The sequence below is a fragment of the Pleurodeles waltl genome, chromosome 8, assembly GCF_031143425.1.
Source record: "Pleurodeles waltl isolate 20211129_DDA chromosome 8, aPleWal1.hap1.20221129, whole genome shotgun sequence".
In the NCBI taxonomy this organism is placed as follows: domain Eukaryota; kingdom Metazoa; phylum Chordata; class Amphibia; order Caudata; family Salamandridae; genus Pleurodeles; species Pleurodeles waltl.
In genome coordinates, this window is record NC_090447.1 from 29,485,082 (window position 1) to 29,509,403 (window position 24,322).

A 24,322-nucleotide genomic window follows, 5' to 3' on the forward strand; every position below is an offset into this window, starting at 1 on the left:
AAGACATGAACGCCCTACCCAGACACCAGAGACATGAACGCCCTACCCAGACACCAGAGACATGAACGACCTACCCAGACGCCAGAGACATGAACGACCTACCCAGACGCCAGAGACATGAACACCCTATCCCAGACGCCAGAGACATGAACACCCTATCCCAGACGCCAGAGACATGAACACCCTATCCCAGACACCAGAGACATGAACACCCTATCCCAGACACCAGAGACATGAACACCCTATCCCAGACACCAAAGACATGAACACCCTATCCCAGACACCAGAGACATGAACACCCTACCCCAGACACCAGAGACATGAACACCCTACCCCAGACACCAGAGACATGAACACCCAACCCAGACACATGAGAAATGAACGCCCTACGCAGACACCAGAGACATGAACGCCCTACCCAGAAACAAGAGACATGAACACGCTACCCAGAAACAAGATACATGAACACGCTACCGAGAAACATGAACGCCCTACCCAGACACCAGAGACATGAACGCCCTACGCAGACACCAGAGACATGAACGCCCTACCCAGAAACAAGAGACATGAACACGCTACCCAGAAACAAGAGAAATGAACACGCTACCCAGAGACATGAACGCCCTACCCAGACACCAGAGACATGAACGCCCTACCCAGACACCAGAGACATGAACGCCCTACCCAGACACCAGAGACATGAACACCCTAGCCAGACATCAGAGACATCAGACATGAACATCCTATCCAGAAACCAGAGACATGAACACCCTACCTAGAAACATGAGCACCCTACCCAGACACCAGAGACATGAGCGCCCTACCCAGACACCAGAGACATGTGCGCCCTACCCAGACACCAGAGACATGTGCGCCCTACCCAGACACCAGAGACATGAGCGCCCTACCCAGACACCAGAGACATCTGCGCCCTACCCAGACACCAGAGACATGAACGCCCTACCCAGACACCAGAGACATGAACACCCTACCCAGACACCAGAGACATGAGCACCCTACCCAGATGCCAGAGACATGAGCACCCTACCCAGACGCCAGAGACATGAGCACCCAACCCAGACACCAGAGAAATGAACGCCCTACGCAGACACCAGAGACATGAACGCCCTACGCAGACACCAGAGACATGAGCACCCTACCCAGACACATGAACGCCCTACCCAGACACCAGAGACCTGAACACCCTAACCAGAGACCTGAACGCCCTACCCAGACACCAGAGACAAGAGACATGAACACAAACCCTACCCAGACACCAGAGACATGAGCACCCAACCCAGACACCAGAGACATGAACATCCTACCCAGAAACCAGAGACATGAACGCCCTACCTAGAAACATGAACACCCCATCCAGCCACCAGAGAAATTAACATCCTACCCAGACACCAGAGACATGAACGCCCGACGCAGACATCACAGACATGAGCACCCTACCCAGACACCAGAGACATGAACACCCTACCCAGACACATGAACACCCCATCCAGAAACCAGAGACATGAACATCCTACCCAGACACCAGAGACATGAGATATGAACACTATACCCAGACACCAGAGACATGAACACCCTACCCAGAAACCAGAGACATGAACACCCTACCCAGACAACAGAGACATGAACACCCTCTCCCAGACACCAGACACATGAGCACCCTACCCAGACACATGAGCACCCTACCCAGACACATGAACATACTACCCAGACACATGAACGCCCTACCCAGAAACCAGACACATAAACACCCTACCCAGAAACCAGAGGCATGAACGCCCTACCCAGACACCAGAGACATGAACGCCCTACCCAGACACCAGAGACATGAACGCCCTACCCAGACACCAGACACATGAGCACCCTACCCAGACACATGAGCACCCTACCCAGACACATGAACATACTACCCAGACACATGAACGCCCTACCCAGACACCAGAGACATGAACGCCCTACTCAGACACCAGAGACATGAGCACCCTACCCAGACACCAGAGACTTGAACATCCTACCAAGACACCAGAGATTTGAGCAGCCGACCCTGACACCAGAGACATGAGCACCCTACCCAGAGACATGAGCACCCTACCCAGACACCAGAGACATGAGCACCCTAACCAGAGACATGAACACCCTAGCCAGACACCAGAGACATGAGCACCCTAGCTAGACACCACAGACATGAACACCCTACGCAGACACCAGAGACATGAGCGCCCTACCCAGACACCAGAGACATGAGCACCCTACCCAGACACCAGAGACATGAGCACCCTACGCAGACACCAGAGACATGAGCACCCTACGCAGACACCAGAGACATGAGCACACTACGCAGACACCAGAGACATGAGCACCCTACCCAGACACCAGAGACCTGATATGAACACTGTACCCAGACATATGAACATCCTACCTAGAAACATGAGCGCCCTACCCAGAAACCAGAGACTTGAATGCCCTTCCCAGACACCAGAGACATGAGCACCCTTCCCAGACACCAGAGACATGAACACCCCATGCAGACACCAGAGACATGAACACCCCATGCAGACACCAGAGACATGAACACCCCATGCAGACACCAGAGACATGAACACCCCATGCAGACACCAGAGACATGAACACCCCATGCAGACACCAGAGACATGAACACCCCATGCAGACACCAGAGACACGAACACCCCATCCAGACACCAGAGACACGAACACCCCATCCAGACACCAGAGACACGAACACCCCATCCAGACACCAGAGACACGAACACCGTACCCAGACACCAGACACATGAACACCCTACCCAGACACATGAACACCCTACCCAGACACATGAACACCACACCCAGACACATGAACACCACACCCAGACACATGAACACCACACCCAGACACATGAACACCCCATCCAGATACCAGAGACCTGAACACCCCACCCAGACACCAGAGACATGAGACATGAATGCCCTACGCAGACACCAGAGACATGAACATCCTACCCAGACACCAGAGACCTGAACACCCCATCCAGATACCAGAGACATGAGACATCCTACCCAGAAACCAGAGACATGAGACATGAACGCCCTACGCAGACACCAAAGACATGAACATCCTACCCAGACACCAGAGACATGAACGACCCCTACCCAGAAACCAGACATGAGACATGAATGCCCTACGCAGACACCAGAGACATGAATGCCCTACGCAGACACCAGAAACATGAATGCCCTACGCAGACACCAGGGACATGAAGGCCCTAAAGAGAAACCAGACACATGAACATCCTAACCAGAGACATGAACACCTTACCCAGACACCAGAGACATGAACACCTTACCCTGACACCAGAGACATGAACGCCCTATGCAGACACCAGAGACATGAACGCCCTACGCAGACACCAGACACATGAGAAAAGAACGCCCTACCCAGACACCAGAGACATGAACGCCCTACCCAGACACCAGAGACATGAACGCCCTACCCAGACACCAGAGACATGAACGCCCTACCCAGACACCAGAGACATGAACGCCCTACGCAGACACCAGAGACATGAACGCCCTACGCAGACACCAGAGACATGAACGCCCTACGCAGACACCAGAGACATGAACGCCCTACGCAGACACCAGAGACATGAACGCCCTACGCAGACACCAGAGACATGAACGCCCTACGCAGACACCAGAGACATGAACGCCCTACCCAGACACCAGAGACATGAACGCCCTACCCAGACACCAGAGACATGAACGCCCTACCCAGACACCAGAGACATGAACGCCCTACCCAGACACCAGAGACATGAACGCCCTACCCAGACACCAGAGACGTGAACGCCCTACGCAGACACCAGAGACGTGAACGCCCTACCCAGACACCAGAGACATGAACACCCTACGGAGACACTAAAGACATGAACGCCCTACCCAGACACCAGAGACATGAACACCCTACGGAGACACCACAGACATGAACGCCCTACGCAGACACCAGAGACATGAACGCCCTACCCAGGAACCAGAGACATGAACGCCCTACCCAGGAACCAGAGACATGAACGCCCTACCCAGGAACCAGAGACATGAACGCCCTACCCAGGAACCAGAGACATGAACGCCCTACCCAGACACCAGAGACATGAACACCTTACCCAGACACCAGAGACATGAACACCCTATCCCAGACACCAGAGACATGAACACCCTACCTCAGACACCAGAGACATGAACACCCAACCCAGACACATGAGCACCCTACCCAGACACATTAACGCCCTACCCAGACACCAGAGACATGAACGCCCTACCCAGACACCAGAGACATGAGCACCCTACCCAGACACATGAACGCCCTACCCAGAGATCTGAATGCCCTACCCAGAAGCCAGAGACTTGAATGCCCTACCCAGAAACCAGAGACTTGAATGCCCTACCCAGACACCAGAGACATGAACGCCCTACCCAGACACATGAACACCCCATCCAGACACCAGAGACATGAACACCCTACGCAGACCCCAGAGACATGAGCACCCTACCAAGACCCCAGAGACATGAACACCCAACCCAGACACATGAGCACCCTACCCAGACACATTAACGCCCTACCCAGACACCAGAGACCTGAACGCACTACCCAGAAACCAGAGACTTGAATGCCCTACCCAGAAACCAGAGACTTGAATGTCCTACCCAGACACCAGAGACATGAACACCTTACCCAGACACCAGACACATGAGAAATGAACATCCTACCCAAACACCAGAGACATGAACGCCCTACCCAGACACCAGACACATGAGAAATGAACATCCTACCCAAACACCAGAGACATGAACGCCCTACCCAGACACATGAACGCCCTACCCAGACACCAGAGACATGAACGCCCTACTCAGACACCAGAGACATGAACGCCCTACGCAGACACCAGAGACATGAATGCCGTACCCAGACACCAGAGACATGAACGCCCTACCCAGACACCAGAGACATGAACGCCCTACGCAGACACCAGAGACATAAACACCCTATCCCAGACACCAGAGACATGAACACCCTATCCCAGACACCAGAGACATGAACACCCTACCCCAGACACCAGAGACATGAACACCCAACCCAGACACATGAGCACCCTACCCAGAGACTTGAATGCCCTACCCAGAAACCAGAGACTTGAATGCCCTACCCAGAAACCAGAGACTTGAATGCCCTACCCAGACACCAGAGACATGAACGCCCTACCCAGACACATGAACACCCCATCCAGACACATGAACACCCCATCCAGACACTAGAGACATGAACACCCTACCCCAGACACCAGAGACATGAACACCCTACCCCAGACACCAGAGACATGAACACCCTACCCCAGACACCAGAGACATGAACACCCTCTCCCAGACACCAGAGACATGAACACCCTCTCCCAGACACCAGAGACATGAACACCCTCTCCCAGACACCAGAGACATGAACACCCTATCCCAGACACCAGAGACATGAACACCCTATCCCAGACACCAGAGACATGAACACCCTATCCCAGACACCAGAGACATGAACACCCTATCCCAGACACCAGAGACATGAACACCCTATCCCAGACACCAGAGACATGAACACCCTATCCCAGACACCAGAGACATGAACACCCTATCCCAGACACCAGAGACATGAACACCCTATCCCAGACACCAGAGACATGAACACCCTACCCCAGACACCAGAGACATGAGCACCCTACCCAGACACATGAGCACCCTACCCAGACACATGAGCACCCTACCCAGAGACATGAACGCCCTACCCAGACACCAGAGACATGAACGTCCTACCCACACACCAGAGACGTGAGCACCCTACCCAGACACATGAAAGCCCTACCCAGAGACCTGAACGCCCTACCCAGAAACCAGAGACTTGAATGCCCTACCCAGAAACCAGAGACTTGAATGCCCTACCCAGACACCAGAGACATGAACGCCCTACCCAGACACCAGAGACATGAGCACCCTACCCAGAGACCTGAATGCCCTACCCAGAAACCAGAGACCTGAATGCCCTACCCAGAAACCAGAGACCTGAACGCCCTACCCAGAAACCAGAGACATGAACGCCCTACGCAGACACCAGAGACATGAGAAATGAGCACCCTACCCAGACACCAGAGACATGAACACCCTACCCAGACACCAGAGACATGAGCACCCTACCCAGATACCAGAGACATGAGCACCCGTCCCAGACACCAGAGACATGAACATCCCATCCAGACACATGAACACCCTACCCAGACACCAGACACATGAACGCCCTACCCAGAAACATGAACGCCGTACCCAGACACCAGAGACTTGAACACCAAACTCAGAAACCAGAGACATGAGACATGAACACCCTACCCAGACACATGAACACCCCATCCAGACACCAGAGACATGAACACCCCATCCAGACACCAGAGACATGAACACCCTACCCAGACACATGAACACCCCATCCAGACACCAGAGACATGAGACATGAACACCCTATCCAGACACCAGAGACATGAGCACCTTACCCAGACACCACAGACATGAACGCCCTACGCAGACACCAGAGACATGAACGCCCTACGCAGACACCAGAGACATGAGCACCATACCCAGACACATGAACGCCCTACCAGGAAACCAGAGACCTGAACGCCCTACCCAGAGACCTGAACGCCCTACCCAGAAACAAGAGACATGAACACGCTACCCAGAGACATGAACGCCCTACCCAGAAACCAGAGACATGAACGCCCTACCCAGACACCAGAGACATGAACATCCTACCCAAACAAAAGAGACATGAACATCCTACCCAGACACCAGAGACATGAACATCCTACCCAGACACCAGAGACATGAACATCCTACCCAGACACCAGAGACATGAACATCCTACCCAGACACCAGAGACATGAACACCCTACCCAGACACCAGAGACATGAACACCCTTCCCAGACACCAGAGACATGAACATGCCATCCAGACACATGAACACCCTACCCAGACACCAGACACATGAACGCCCTACCCAGAAACATGAACGCCCTACTCAGACACCAGAGACATGAACACCCCATCGCAGACACCAGAGAAATAAAGGCCCTACAGAGACATGAACATCCTACGCAGACACCAGATAAATGAACACCCTACCAAGACACCTGAGACATGAAGGCCCTATAGAGACACCAAAGCCCTACGCAGACACCGGAGACATGAACACCCTACCCAGACACCAGAGACATGAGCACCCTACCCAGACACCAGAGGCATGAACGCCCTACGCAGACACCAGAGGCATGAACGCCCTACGCAGACACCAGAGGCATGAACGCCCTACGCAGACACCAGAGGCATGAACGCCCTACGCAGACACCAGAGACATGAACGCCCTACGCAGACACCAGAGACATGAACGCCCTACGCAGACACCAGAGACATGAACGCCCTACGCAGATACCAGAAACATAAACGCCCTACCCAGACACGAGAGACACCAGAGACACGAAGGCCCTACGCAGACACCAGAGACATGAGCGCCCTACCCAGACACCAGAAACAGGAACGCCCTACCCAGACACCAGAGACATGAACACCCTACCCAGACCCCAGAGACATGAACACCCTACCCAGACCCCAGAGACATGAACACCCTACCCAGACCCCAGAGACATGAACACCCTACCCAGACACCAAAGACATGAACGCCCTACCCAGACACCAAAGACATGAACGCCCTACCCAGACACCAGACACATGAACGCCCTACCCAGAGACATGAACACCCTATCCCAGACACCAGAGACATGAACACCCTATCCCAGACACCAGAGACATGAACACCCTATCCCAGACACCAGAGACATGAACACCCTATCCCAGACATCAGAGACATGAACACCCTATCCCAGACACCAGAGACATGAACACCCTATCCCAGACACATGAACACCCTATCCCAGACACCAGAGACATGAACACCCAACCCAGACACCAGAGACATGAACACCCAACCCAGACACATGAGAAATGAACGCCCTACGCAGACACCAGAGACATGAACGCCCTACCCAGACACCAGAGACATGAACGCCCTACCCAGAAACAAGAGACATGAACACGCTACCCAGAAACAAGAGACATGAACACGCTACCGAGAAACATGAACGCCCTACCCAGACACCAGAGACATGAACGCCCTACCCAGAAACCAGAGACATGTACGCCCTACCCAGAAACCAGAGACATGTACGCCCTACCCAGACACCAGAGACATGAACATCCTACCCAGACACCAGACACATGAACACCCTAGCCAGACATCAGAGACATGAGACATGAGCACCCTACCCAGACACCAGAGACATGAACACCCTAGCCAGACATCAGAGACATCAGACATGAACACCCTATCCAGAAACCAGAGACATGAACACCCTACCTAGAAACATGAGCACCCTACCCAGACACCAGAGACATGAGCACCCTACCCAGACACCAGAGACATGAACGCTCTACCCAGACACCAGAGACATGAACACCCTACCCAGACACATGAACACCCCATCCACACATCCGAGACATGAGACATGAACACCCTACCCAGACACCAGAGACATGAGCACCCTACCCAGATGCCAGAGACATGAGCACCCTACCCAGACGCCAGAGACATGAGCACCCTACCCAGAAGCCAGAGACATGAGCACCCAACCCAGACACCAGAGAAATGAACGCCCTACGCAGACACCAGAGACATGAGCACCCTACCCAGACACATGAACGCCCTACCCAGACACCAGAGACCTGAACACCCTACCCAGACACCAGAGACAAGAGACATGAACACAAACCCTACCCAGACACCAGAGACATGAGCACCCAACCCAGACACCAGAGACATGAACATCCTACCCAGAAACCAGAGACATGAACGCCCTACCTAGAAACATGAACACCCCATCCAGCCACCAGAGAAATGAACATCCTACCCAGACACCAGAGACATGAACGCCCGACGCAGACATCACAGACATGAGCACCCTACCCAGACACCAGAGACATGAACACCCTACCCAGACACATGAACACCCCATCCAGAAACCAGAGACATGAACATCCTACCCAGACACCAGAGACATGAGATATGAACACTATACCCAGACACCAGAGACATGAACACCCTACCCAGAAACCAGAGACATGAACACCCTACCCAGACAACAGAGACATGAACACCCTCTCCCAGACACCAGACACATGAGCACCCTACCCAGACACATGAGCACCCTACCCAGACACATGAACATACTACCCAGACACATGAACGCCCTACCCAGAAACCAGACACATAAACACCCTACCCAGAAACCAGAGGCATGAACGCCCTACCCAGACACCAGAGACATGAACGCCCTACCCAGACACCAGAGACATGAACGCCCTACCCAGACACCAGACACATGAGCACCCTACCCAGACACATGAGCACCCTACCCAGACACATGAACATACTACCCAGACACATGAACGCCCTACCCAGACACCAGAGACATGAACGCCCTACTCAGACACCAGAGACATGAGCACCCTACCCAGACACCAGAGACTTGAACATCCTACCAAGACACCAGAGATTTGAGCAGCCGACCCTGACACCAGAGACATGAGCACCCTACCCAGAGACATGAGCACCCTACCCAGACACCAGAGACATGAGCACCCTACCCAGAGACATGAACACCCTAGCCAGACACCAGAGACATGAGCACCCTAGCTAGACACCACAGACATGAACACCCTACGCAGACACCAGAGACATGAGCGCCCTACCCAGACACCAGAGACATGAGCACCCTACCCAGACACCAGAGACATGAGCACCCTACGCAGACACCAGAGACATGAGCACCCTACGCAGACACCAGAGACATGAGCACCCTACGCAGACACCAGAGACATGAGCACCCTACCCAGACACCAGAGACCTGATATGAACACTGTACCCAGACATATGAACATCCTACCTAGAAACATGAGCGCCCTACCCAGAAACCAGAGACTTGAATGCCCTTCCCAGACACCAGAGACATGAGCACCCTTCCCAGACACCAGAGACATGAACACCCCATGCAGACACCAGAGACATGAACACCCCATGCAGACACCAGAGACATGAACACCCCATGCAGACACCAGAGACATGAACACCCCATGCAGACACCAGAGACATGAACACCCCATGCAGACACCAGAGACATGAACACCCCATCCAGACACCAGAGACACGAACACCCCATCCAGACACCAGAGACACGAACACCCCATCCAGACACCAGAGACACGAACACCCCATCCAGACACCAGAGACACGAACACCCTACCCAGACACCAGACACATGAACACCCTACCCAGACACATGAACACCCTACCCAGACACATGAACACCACACCCAGACACATGAACACCACACCCAGACACATGAACACCACACCCAGACACATGAACACCACACCCAGACACATGAACACCCCATCCAGATACCAGAGACCTGAACACCCCACCCAGACACCAGAGACATGAGACATGAATGCCCTACGCAGACACCAGAGACATGAACATCCTACCCAGACACCAGAGACCTGAACACCCCATCCAGATACCAGAGACATGAGACATCCTACCCAGAAACCAGAGACATGAGACATGAACGCCCTACGCAGACACCAAAGACATGAACATCCTACCCAGACACCAGAGACATGAACGACCCCTACCCAGAAACCAGACATGAGACATGAATGCCCTACGCAGACACCAGAGACATGAATGCCCTACGCAGACACCAGAGACATGAATGCCCTACGCAGACACCAGAAACATGAATGCCCTACGCAGACACCAGGGACATGAAGGCCCTAAAGAGAAACCAGACACATGAACATCCTAACCAGAGACATGAACACCTTACCCAGACACCAGAGACATGAACACCTTACCCTGACACCAGAGACATGAACGCCCTATGCAGACACCAGAGACATGAACGCCCTACGCAGACACCAGACACATGAGAAAAGAACGCCCTACCCAGACACCAGAGACATGAACGCCCTACCCAGACACCAGAGACATGAACGCCCTACCCAGACACCAGAGACATGAACGCCCTACCCAGACACCAGAGACATGAACGCCCTACCCAGACACCAGAGACATGAACGCCCTACGCAGACACCAGAGACATGAACGCCCTACGCAGACACCAGAGACATGAACGCCCTACGCAGACACCAGAGACATGAACGCCCTACGCAGACACCAGAGACATGAACGCCCTACCCAGACACCAGAGACATGAACGCCCTACCCAGACACCAGAGACGTGAACGCCCTACCCAGACACCAGAGACATGAACGCCCTACCCAGACACCAGAGACATGAACGCCCTACCCAGACACCAGAGACATGAACGCCCTACCCAGACACCAGAGACGTGAACGCCCTATGCAGACACCAGAGACGTGAACGCCCTACCCAGACACCAGAGACATGAACACCCTACGGAGACACTAAAGACATGAACGCCCTACCCAGACACCAGAGACATGAACACCCTACGGAGACACCACAGACATGAACGCCCTACGCAGACACCAGAGACATGAACGCCCTACCCAGGAACCAGAGACATGAACGCCCTACCCAGGAACCAGAGACATGAACGCCCTACCCAGGAACCAGAGACATGAACGCCCTACCCAGGAACCAGAGACATGAACGCCCTACCCAGACACCAGAGACATGAACACCTTACCCAGACACCAGAGACATGAACACCCTATCCCAGACACCAGAGACATGAACACCCTACCTCAGACACCAGAGACATGAACACCCAACCCAGACACATGAGCACCCTACCCAGACACATTAACGCCCTACCCAGACACCAGAGACATGAACGCCCTACCCAGACACCAGAGACATGAGCACCCTACCCAGACACATGAACGCCCTACCCAGAGATCTGAATGCCCTACCCAGAAGCCAGAGCCTTGAATGCCCTACCCAGAAACCAGAGACTTGAATGCCCTACCCAGACACCAGAGACATGAACGCCCTACCCAGACACATGAACACCCCATCCAGACACCAGAGACATGAACACCCTACGCAGACCCCAGAGACATGAGCACCCTACCAAGACCCCAGAGACATGAACACCCAACCCAGACACATGAGCACCCTACCCAGACACATTAACGCCCTACCCAGACACCAGAGACCTGAACGCACTACCCAGAAACCAGAGACTTGAATGCCCTACCCAGAAACCAGAGACTTGAATGTCCTACCCAGACACCAGAGACATGAACACCTTACCCAGACACCAGACACATGAGAAATGAACATCCTACCCAAACACCAGAGACATGAACGCCCTACCCAGACACCAGACACATGAGAAATGAACATCCTACCCAAACACCAGAGACATGAACGCCCTACCCAGACACATGAACGCCCTACCCAGACACCAGAGACATGAACGCCCTACTCAGACACCAGAGACATGAACGCCCTACGCAGACACCAGAGACATGAATGCCGTACCCAGACACCAGAGACATGAACGCCCTACCCAGACACCAGAGACATGAACGCCCTACGCAGACACCAGAGACATAAACACCCTATCCCAGACACCAGAGACATGAACACCCTATCCCAGACACCAGAGACATGAACACCCTACCCCAGACACCAGAGACATGAACACCCAACCCAGACACATGAGCACCCTACCCAGAGACTTGAATGCCCTACCCAGAAACCAGAGACTTGAATGCCCTACCCAGAAACCAGAGACTTGAATGCCCTACCCAGACACCAGAGACATGAACGCCCTACCCAGACACATGAACACCCCATCCAGACACATGAACACCCCATCCAGACACTAGAGACATGAACACCCTACCCCAGACACCAGAGACATGAACACCCTACCCCAGACACCAGAGACATGAACACCCTACCCCAGACACCAGAGACATGAACACCCTACCCCACACACCAGAGACATGAACACCCTCTCCCAGACACCAGAGACATGAACACCCTCTCCCAGACACCAGAGACATGAACACCCTATCCCAGACACCAGAGACATGAACACCCTATCCCAGACACCAGAGACATGAACACCCTATCCCAGACACCAGAGACATGAACACCCTATCCCAGACACCAGAGACATGAACACCCTATCCCAGACACCAGAGACATGAACACCCTATCCCAGACACCAGAGACATGAACACCCTATCCCAGACACCAGAGACATGAACACCCTATCCCAGACACCAGAGACATGAACACCCTATCCCAGACACCAGAGACATGAACACCCTACCCCAGACACCAGAGACATGAGCACCCTACCCAGACACATGAGCACCCTACCCAGACACATGAGCACCCTACCCAGAGACATGAACGCCCTACCCAGACACCAGAGACATGAACGTCCTACCCACACACCAGAGACGTGAGCACCCTACCCAGACACATGAAAGCCCTACCCAGAGACCTGAACGCCCTACCCAGAAACCAGAGACTTGAATGCCCTACCCAGAAACCAGAGACTTGAATGCCCTACCCAGACACCAGAGACATGAACGCCCTACCCAGACACCAGAGACATGAGCACCCTACCCAGAGACCTGAATGCCCTACCCAGAAACCAGAGACCTGAATGCCCTACCCAGAAACCAGAGACCTGAACGCCCTACCCAGAAACCAGAGACATGAACGCCCTACGCAGACACCAGAGACATGAGAAATGAGCACCCTACCCAGACACCAGAGACATGAACACCCTACCCAGACACCAGAGACATGAGCACCCTACCCAGATACCAGAGACATGAGCACCCGTCCCAGACACCAGAGACATGAACATCCCATCCAGACACATGAACACCCTACCCAGACACCAGACACATGAACGCCCTACCCAGAAACATGAACGCCGTACCCAGACACCAGAGACTTGAACACCAAACTCAGAAACCAGAGACATGAGACATGAACACCCTACCCAGACACATGAACACCCCATCCAGACACCAGAGACATGAACACCCCATCCAGACACCAGAGACATGAACACCCTACCCAGACACATGAACACCCCATCCAGACACCAGAGACATGAGACATGAACACCCTATCCAGACACCAGAGACATGAGCACCTTACCCAGACACCACAGACATGAACGCCCTACGCAGACACCAGAGACATGAACGCCCTACGCAGACACCAGAGACATGAGCACCATACCCAGACACATGAACGCCCTACCAGGAAACCAGAGACCTGAACGCCCTACCCAGAGACCTGAACGCCCTACCCAGAAACAAGAGACATGAACACGCTACCCAGAGACATGAACGCCCTACCCAGAAACCAGAGACATGAACGCCCTACCCAGACACCAGAGACATGAACATCCTACCCAAACAAAAGAGACATGAACATCCTACCCAGACACCAGAGACATGAACATCCTACCCAGACACCAGAGACATGAACATCCTACCCAGACACCAGAGACATGAACATCCTACCCAGACACCAGAGACATGAACACCCTACCCAGACACCAGAGACATGAACACCCTTCCCAGACACCAGAGACATGAACATGCCATCCAGACACATGAACACCCTACCCAGACACCAGACACATGAACACCCCATCGCAGACACCAGAGAAATAAAGGCCCTACAGAGACATGAACATCCTACGCAGACACCAGATAAATGAACACCCTACCAAGACACCTGAGACATGAAGGCCCTATAGAGACACCAAAGCCCTACGCAGACACCGGAGACATGAACACCCTACCCAGACACCAGAGACATGAGCACCCTACCCAGACACCAGAGGCATGAACGCCCTACGCAGACACCAGAGGCATGAACGCCCTACGCAGACACCAGAGGCATGAACGCCCTACGCAGACACCAGAGGCATGAACGCCCTACGCAGACACCAGAGACATGAACGCCCTACGCAGACACCAGAGACATGAACGCCCTACGCAGACACCAGAGACATGAACGCCCTACGCAGATACCAGAAACATAAACGCCCTACCCAGACACGAGAGACACCAGAGACACGAAGGCCCTACGCAGACACCAGAGACATGAGCGCCCTACCCAGACACCAGAAACAGGAACGCCCTACCCAGACACCAGAGACATGAACACCCTACCCAGACCCCAGAGACATGAACACCCTACCCAGACCCCAGAGACATGAACACCCTACCCAGACCCCAGAGACATGAACACCCTACCCAGACACCAAAGACATGAACGCCCTACCCAGACACCAAAGACATGAACGCCCTACCCAGACACCAGACACATGAACGCCCTACCCAGAGACATGAACACCCTATCCCAGACACCAGAGACATGAACACCCTATCCCAGACACCAGAGACATGAACACCCTATCCCAGACACCAGAGACATGAACACCCTATCCCAGACATCAGAGACATGAACACCCTATCCCAGACACCAGAGACATGAACACCCTATCCCAGACACATGAACACCCTATCCCAGACACCAGAGACATGAACACCCAACCCAGACACCAGAGACATGAACACCCAACCCAGACACATGAGAAATGAACGCCCTACGCAGACACCAGAGACATGAACGCCCTACCCAGACACCAGAGACATGAACGCCCTACCCAGAAACAAGAGACATGAACACGCTACCCAGAAACAAGAGACATGAACACGCTACCGAGAAACATGAACGCCCTACCCAGACACCAGAGACATGAACGCCCTACGCAGACACCAGAGACATGAACGCCCTACCCAGAAACCAGAGACATGTACTCCCTACCCAGAAACCAGAGACATGTACGCCCTACCCAGACACCAGAGACATGAACATCCTACCCAGACACCAGACACATGAACACCCTAGCCAGACGTCAGAGACATGAGACATGAGCACCCTACCCAGACACCAGAGACATGAACACCCTAGCCAGACATCAGAGACATCAGACATGAACACCCTATCCAGAAACCAGAGACATGAACACCCTACCTAGAAACATGAGCACCCTACCCAGACACCAGAGACATGAGCACCCTACCCAGACACCAGAGACATGAACGCTCTACCCAGACACCAGAGACATGAACACCCTACTCAGACACATGAACACCCCATCCACACATCCGAGACATGAGACATGAACACCCTACCCAGACACCAGAGACATGAGCACCCTACCCAGATGCCAGAGACATGAGCACCCTACCCAGACGCCAGAGACATGAGCACCCTACCCAGAAGCCAGAGACATGAGCACCCAACCCAGACACCAGAGAAATGAACGCCCTACGCAGACACCAGAGACATGAGCACCCTACCCAGACACATGAACGCCCTACCCAGACACCAGAGACCTGAACACCCTACCCAGACACCAGAGACAAGAGACATGAACACAAACCCTACCCAGACACCAGAGACATGAACATCCTACCCAGAAACCAGAGACATGAACGCCCTACCTAGAAACATGAACACCCCATCCAGCCACCAGAGAAATGAACATCCTACCCAGACACCAGAGACATGAACGCCCTACCCAGACACCAGAGACATGAGCGCCCTACCCAGACACCAGACACATGAGCACCCTACCCAGACACCAGACACATGAGCACCCTACCCAGACACCAGACACATGAGCACCCTACCCAGACACATGAGCACCCTACCCAGACACATGAACATACTACCCAGACACATGAACGCCCTACCCAGACACCAGAGACATGAACGCCCTACTCAGACACCAGAGACATGAGCACCCTACCCAGAGACATGAGCACCCTTCCCAGACACCAGAGACATGAGCACCGTACCCAGAGACATGAACATCCTACCAAGACACCAGAGACATGAACGTCCTACTCAGACACCAGAGACATGAACGCCCTACCCAGACACATGAACACCCTACCCAGACACCAGAGACATGAACACCCTACCCAGACACCAGAGACATGAACACACTACCCCAGACACCAGAGACATGAACGCCCTACCCAGACACCAGAGACGTGAACACCCTACGCAGACACCAGAGATGTGAACGCCCTACCCAGACACCACAGACATGAACACCCTACGGAGACACCAAAGACATGAACGCCCTACCCAGACACCAGAGACATGAACACCCTACGGAGACACCACAGACATGAACGCCCTACGCAGACACCAGAGACATGAACGCCCTACCCAGGAACCAGAGACATGAACGCCCTACCCAGGAACCAGAGACATGAACGCCCTACCCAGACACCAGAGACATGAACACCTTACCCAGACACCAGAGACATGAACACCCTATCCCAGACACCAGAGACATGAACACCCTACCTCAGACACCAGAGACATGAACACCCAACCCAGACACATGAGCACCCTACCCAGACACATTAACGCCCTACCCAGACACCAGAGACATGAACGCCCTACCCAGACACCAGAGACATGAGCACCATACCCAGACACATGAACGCCCTACCCAGAGATCTGAACGCCCGCCCCAGAAGCCAGAGACTTGAATGCCCTACCCAGAAACCAGATACTTGAATGCCCTACCCAGACACCAGAGACATGAACGCCCTACCCAGACACATGAACACCCCATCCAGACGCCAGAGACATGAACACCCTACGCAGACCCCAGAGACATGAACACCCTACGCAGACCCCAGAGACATGAACACCCTACCCAGACACCAGAGACATGAACACCCTACCCCAGACACCGGAGACATGAACACCCTACCCCAGACACCGGAGACATGAACACCCTACCCCAGACACCGGAGACATGAACACCCTACCCCAGACACCAGAGACATGAACACCCAACCCAGACACATGAGCACCCTACCCAGACACATTAACGCCCTACCCAGACACCAGAGACCTGAACGCACTACCCAGAAACCAGAGACTTGAATGCCCTACCCAGACACCAGAGACATGAACGCCCTACGCAGACACCAGAGACATGAACGCCCTACGCAGACACCAGACACATGAGAAATTAACATCCTACCCAAACACCAGAGACATGAACGCCCTACCCAGACACCAGAGACATGAACACCCTACCCAGGAACCAGAGACTTGAACGCCCTACCCAGACACCAGAGACATGAACACCTTACCCAGACACCAGAGACATGAACACCTTACCCAGACACCAGAGACATGAACGCCCTACCCAGACACCAGAGACATGAATGCCGTACCCAGACACCAGAGACATGAACGCCCTACCCAGACACCAGAGACATGAACGCCCTACCCAGACACCAGAGACATAAACGCCCTACCCAGACACCAGAGACATGAACACCCTATCCCAGACACCAGAGACATGAACACCCTACCCCAGACACCAGAGACATGAACACCCAACCCAGACACATGAGCACCCTACCCAGACACATTAACGCCCTACCCAGACACCAGAGACATGAACGCCCTACCCAGACACCAGAGACATGAGCACCCTACCCAGACACATGAACGCCCTACAATGAGACTTGAATGCCCTACCCAGAGACTTGAATGCCCTACCCAGAAACCAGAGACTTGAATGCCCTACCCAGAAACCAGAGACTTGAATGCCCTACCCAGACACCAGAGACATGAACGCCCTACCCAGACACATGAACACCCTACCCCAGACACCAGAGACATGAACACCCTACCCCAGACACCAGAGACATGAACACCCTACCCCAGACACCAGAGACATGAACACCCTACCCCAGACACCAGAGACATGAACACCCTCTCCCAGACACCAGAGACATGAACACCCTCTCCCAGACACCAGAGACATGAACACCCTATCCCAGACACCAGAGACATGAACACCCTATCCCAGACACCAGAGACATGAACACCCTATCCCAGACACCAGAGACATGAACACCCTACCCCAGACACCAGAGACATGAACACCCTACCCCAGACACCAGAGACATGAGCACCCTACCCAGACACATGAGCACCCTACCCAGACACATGAGCACCCTACCCAGAGACATGAACGCCCTACCCAGACACCAGAGACATGAACGTCGTACCCACACACCAGAGACGTGAGCACCCTACCCAGACACATGAAAGCCCTACCCAGAGACCTGAACGCCCTACCCAGAAACCAGAGACTTGAATGCCCTACCCAGAAACCAGAGACTTGAATGCCCTACCCAGAAACCAGAGACTTGAATGCCCTACCCAGACACCAGAGACATGAACGCCCAACCCAGACACCAGAGACATGAGCACCCTACCCAGAGACCTGAATGCCCTACCCAGAAACCAGAGACCTGAATGCCCTACCCAGAAACCAGAGACCTGAACGCCCTACCCAGAAACCAGAGACATGAACGCCCTACGCAGACACCAGAGACATGAGAAATGAGCACCCTACCCAGACACCAGAGACGTGAACACCCTACCCAGACACCAGAGACATGAGCACCCTACCCAGATACCAGAGACATGAGCACCCGTCCCAGACACCAGAGACATGAACATCCCATCCAGACACATGAACACCCTACCCAGACACCAGACACATGAACGCCCTACCCAGAAACATGAACGCCGTACCCAGACACCAGAGACTTGAACACCAAACTCAGAAACCAGAGACATGAGACATGAACACCCTACCCAGACACATGAACACCCCATCCAGACACCAGAGACATGAACACCCCATCCAGACACCAGAGACATGAACACCCTACCCAGACACATGAACACCCCATCCAGACACCAGAGACATGAGACATGAACACCCTATCCAGACACCAGAGACATGAGCACCTTACCCAGACACCAGAGACATGAACGCCCTACGCAGACACCAGAGACATGAACGCCCTACGCAGACACCAGAGACATGAGCACCATACCCAGACACATGAACGCCCTACCCAGAAACCAGAGACCTGAACGCCCTACCCAGAGACCTGAACGCTCTACCCAGAAACCAGAGACCTGAACGCCCTACGCAGACACCAGAGACCTGAACGCCTTACGCAGACACCAGAGACATGAACGCCCTACCCAGAAACAAGAGACATGAACACGCTACCCAGAGACATGAACGCCCTACCCAGAAACCAGAGACATGAACGCCCTACCCAGACACCAGAGACATGAACATCCTACCCAAACAAAAGAGACATGAACATCCTACCCAGACACCAGAGACATGAACATCCTACCCAGACACCAGAGACATGAACATCCTACCCAGACACCAGAGACATGAACACCCTACCCAGACACCAGAGACATGAACACCCTACCCAGACACCAGAGACATGAACACCCTTCCCAGACACCAGAGACATGAACATCCCATCCAGACACATGAACACCCTACCCAGACACCAGACACATGAACGCCCTACCCAGACACCAGAGACATGAACACCCCATCGCAGACACCAGAGAAATGAAGGCCCTACAGAGACATGAACACCCTACGCAGACACCAGATAAATGAACACCCTACCAAGACACCTGAGACATGAAGGCCCTATAGAGACACCAAAGCCCTACGCAGACACCGGAGACATGAACACCCTACCCAGACACCAGAGACATGAACACCTTACCCAGACATGAACGCCCTACCCAGACACCAGAGACATGAACGCCCTACCCAGACACCAGAGACATGAACGCCCTACGCAAACACCAGAGGCATGAACGCCCTACGCAGACACCAGAGGCATGAACGCCCTACGCAGACACCAGAGGCATGAACGCCCTACGCAGACACCAGAGGCATGAACGCCCTACGCAGACACCAGAGACATGAACGCCCTACGCAGACACCAGAGACATGAACGCCCTACGCAGATACCAGAAACATAAACGCCCTACCCAGACACGAGAGACACCAGAGACACGAAGGCCCTACCCAGACACCAGAAACAGGAACGCCCTACCCAGACACCAGAGACAGGAACGTCCTACCCAGACACCAGAGACATGAACGCCCTACCCAGACGCGAGAGACACCAGAGACATGAACGCCCTACGCAGACACCAGAGACATGAACGCCCTACGCAGACACCAGAGACATGAACGCCCTACGCAGACACCTGAGACATGAACGCCCTACCCAGACACCAGAGACGTGAACGCCCTACCCAGACATCAGAGACATGAACACCCTACCCAGACACATGAACACCCCATCCAGACCACAGAGACATGAACACCCTACCCAGACCTCAGAGACATGAACACCCTACCCAGACCCCAGAGACATGAACACCCTACCCAGACCCCAGAGACATGAACACCCTACCCAGACCCCAGAGACATGAACACCCTACCCAGACCCCAGAGACATGAACACGCTACCCAGACCCCAGAGACATGAACACCCTACCCAGACACCAAAGACATGAACGCCCTACCCAGACACCAAAGACATGAACGCCCTACCCAGACACCAGACACATGAACGCCCTACCCAGAGACATGAACGCCCTACGCAGACGCCAGAGACATGAACACCCTATCCCAGACACCAGAGACATGAACACCCTATCCCAGACACCAGAGACATGAACACCCTATCCCAGACACCAGAGACATGAACACCCTATCCCAGACACCAGAGACATGAACACCCTATCCCAGACACCAGAGACATGAACACCCTATCCCAGACACCAGAGACATGAACACCCTATCCCAGACACCAGAGACATGAACACCCTATCCCAGACACCAGAGACATGAACACCCTATCCCAGACACAAGAGACATGAACACCCTATCCCAGACACCAGAGACATGAACACCCAACCCAGACACATGAGAAATGAACGCCCTATGCACACACATGAGAAATGAACGCCCTACCCAGACACCAGAGACATGAACGCCCTACCCAGAAACAAGAGACATGAACGCCCTACCCAGAAACAAGAGACATGAACACGCTACCCAGAAACAAGAGACATGAACACGCTACCGAGAAACATGAACGCCCTACCCAGACACCAGAGACATGAACGCCCTACCCAGACACCAGAGACATGAACGCCCTACGCAGACACCAGAGACATGAACGCCCTACCCAGAAACAAGAGACATGAACACGCTACCCAGAAACAAGAGACATGAACACGCTACCGAGAAACATGAACGCCCTACCCAGACACCAGAGACATGAACGCCCTACGCAGACACCAGAGACATGAACGCCCTACCCAGAAACCAGAGACATGTACGCCCTACCCAGACACCAGAGACATGAACATCCTACCCAGACACCAGAGACATGAACAACCTACCCAGACACCAGACACATGAACACCCTAGCCAGACATCAGAGACATGAGACATGAGCACCCTAGCCAGACACCAGAGACATGAACGCCCTACCCAGACACCAGAGACATGAACACCCTAGCCAGACATCAGAGACATCAGACATGAACACCCTATCCAGAAACCAGAGACATGAACACCCTACCTAGAAACATGAGCACCCTACCCAGACACCAGAGACATGAGCACCCTACCCAGACACCAGAGACATGAACGCCCTACCCAGACACCAGAGACATGAACACCCTACCCAGACACATGAACACCCCATCCACACATCAGAGACATGAGACATGAACACCCTACCCAGACACCAGAGACATGAGCACCCTACCCAGATGCCAGAGACATGAGCACCCTACCCAGACGCCAGAGACATGAGCACCCTACCCAGACACCAGACATGAGCACCCAACCCAGACACCAGAGAAATGAACGCCCTACGCAGACACCAGAGACATGAGCACCCTACCCAGACACATGAACGCCCTACCCAGACACCAGAGACCTGAACACCCTACCCAGACACCAGAGACAAGAGACATGAACACAAACCCTACCCAGACACCAGAGACATGAACATCCTACCCAGAAACCAGAGACATGAACGCCCTACCTAGAAACATGAACACCCCATCCAGCCACCAGAGAAATGAACATCCTACCCAGACACCAGAGACATGAACGCCCTACCCAGACACCAGAGACATGAGCACCCTACCCAGACACCAGACACATGAGCACCCTACCCAGACACATGAGCACCCTACCCAGACACATGAACATACTACCCAGACACATGAACGCCCTACCCAGACACCAGAGACATGAACGCCCTACTCAGACACCAGAGACATGAGCACCCTACCCAGAGACATGAGCACCCTACCCAGACACCAGAGACATGAGCACCGTACCCAGAGACATGAACATCGTACCAAGACACCAGAGACATGAACGTCCTACTCAGACACCAGAGACATGAACGCCCTACCCAGACACATGAACACCCTACCCAGACACCAGAGACATGAACACCCTACCCAGACACCAGAGACATGAACACCCTACCCCAGACACCAGAGACATGAACGCCCTACCCAGACACCAGAGACATGAACACCCTACGCAGACACCAGAGACGTGAACGCCCTACCCAGACACCAGAGACATGAACGCCCTACGCAGATACCAGAAACATAAACGCCCTACCCAGACACGAGAGACACCAGAGACACGAAGGCCCTACCCAGACACCAGAAACAGGAACGCCCTACCCAGACACCAGAGACAGGAACGTCCTACCCAGACACCAGAGACATGAACGCCCTACCCAGACGCGAGAGACACCAGAGACATGAACGCCCTACGCAGACACCAGAGACATGAACGCCCTACGCAGACACCAGAGACATGAACGCCCTACGCAGACACCTGAGACATGAACGCCCTACCCAGACACCAGAGACGTGAACGCCCTACCCAGACATCAGAGACATGAACACCCTACCCAGACACATGAACACCCCATCCAGACCACAGAGACATGAACACCCTACCCAGACCTCAGAGACATGAACACCCTACCCAGACCCCAGAGACATGAACACCCTACCCAGACCCCAGAGACATGAACACCCTACCCAGACCCCAGAGACATGAACACCCTACCCAGACCCCAGAGACATGAACACGCTACCCAGACACCA